Raw genomic sequence first — 694 nt, 5'->3', positions numbered from 1 at the left:
CTGAAGGAGAGCAAGGGAACCCCAGATTTAGACAGCTGTGAAGGAGGAAGATGAAAACTTCCAGTGGATGAAAAAGCACAGGTGCCAGCCAGACTGACACGCAGGGAAACCCAACTCCTTGAGCCACAGAGCAGGAATAGATGAAACATCATTGGTATAACTTGTCTCCCTCTGCAGTGCATCACAACCCTGCCCTCAGGATGCTCTTTTGAAGCGTGAGATGGTGGTTAATACTCTAGTCTATTTTATCCTTCACACTGCAAGTGGAATTGCCTACGTGAGTGAATTGCTAAACTTGTTCTGTAATGAGGACAGCTGCCTAATTAAAACTTGACTGAGACAAGCCATGCATTTTCATAGGCTACCTAACTACCATCAGAAGCATTTGCTTCCAGCCGGTCTAAATACAGGCTTGTACTGACCTGTAGCTCAATCCATAACACCAGTGGGAAGAGCGAGTGACTTAACAGCAGTATAATTATTTGTGAAAAACTGCCACTGAGAAGTCATTTTCCAGAGATATTTCACAGGACTTTCCTCCTCTTCTCCCAAGCTTTTCTGAGACCTTAAACCTGAACTTGGATTTAATACCAACTGGTGCAACTCCTTTTGATTTTCTGCCTCCCTCATATTGATGCACAGTGGATGCAAACTCATGGACCAGCTCACTGCCACCCCATGACCATGGCCTTGC

This window comes from Nestor notabilis, unplaced genomic scaffold (genome assembly GCF_000696875.1).
Source record: "Nestor notabilis isolate BGI_N333 unplaced genomic scaffold, ASM69687v1 scaffold10352, whole genome shotgun sequence".
Classification (NCBI taxonomy): domain Eukaryota; kingdom Metazoa; phylum Chordata; class Aves; order Psittaciformes; family Psittacidae; genus Nestor; species Nestor notabilis.
Note: the sequence above shows the minus strand (reverse complement) of the source record.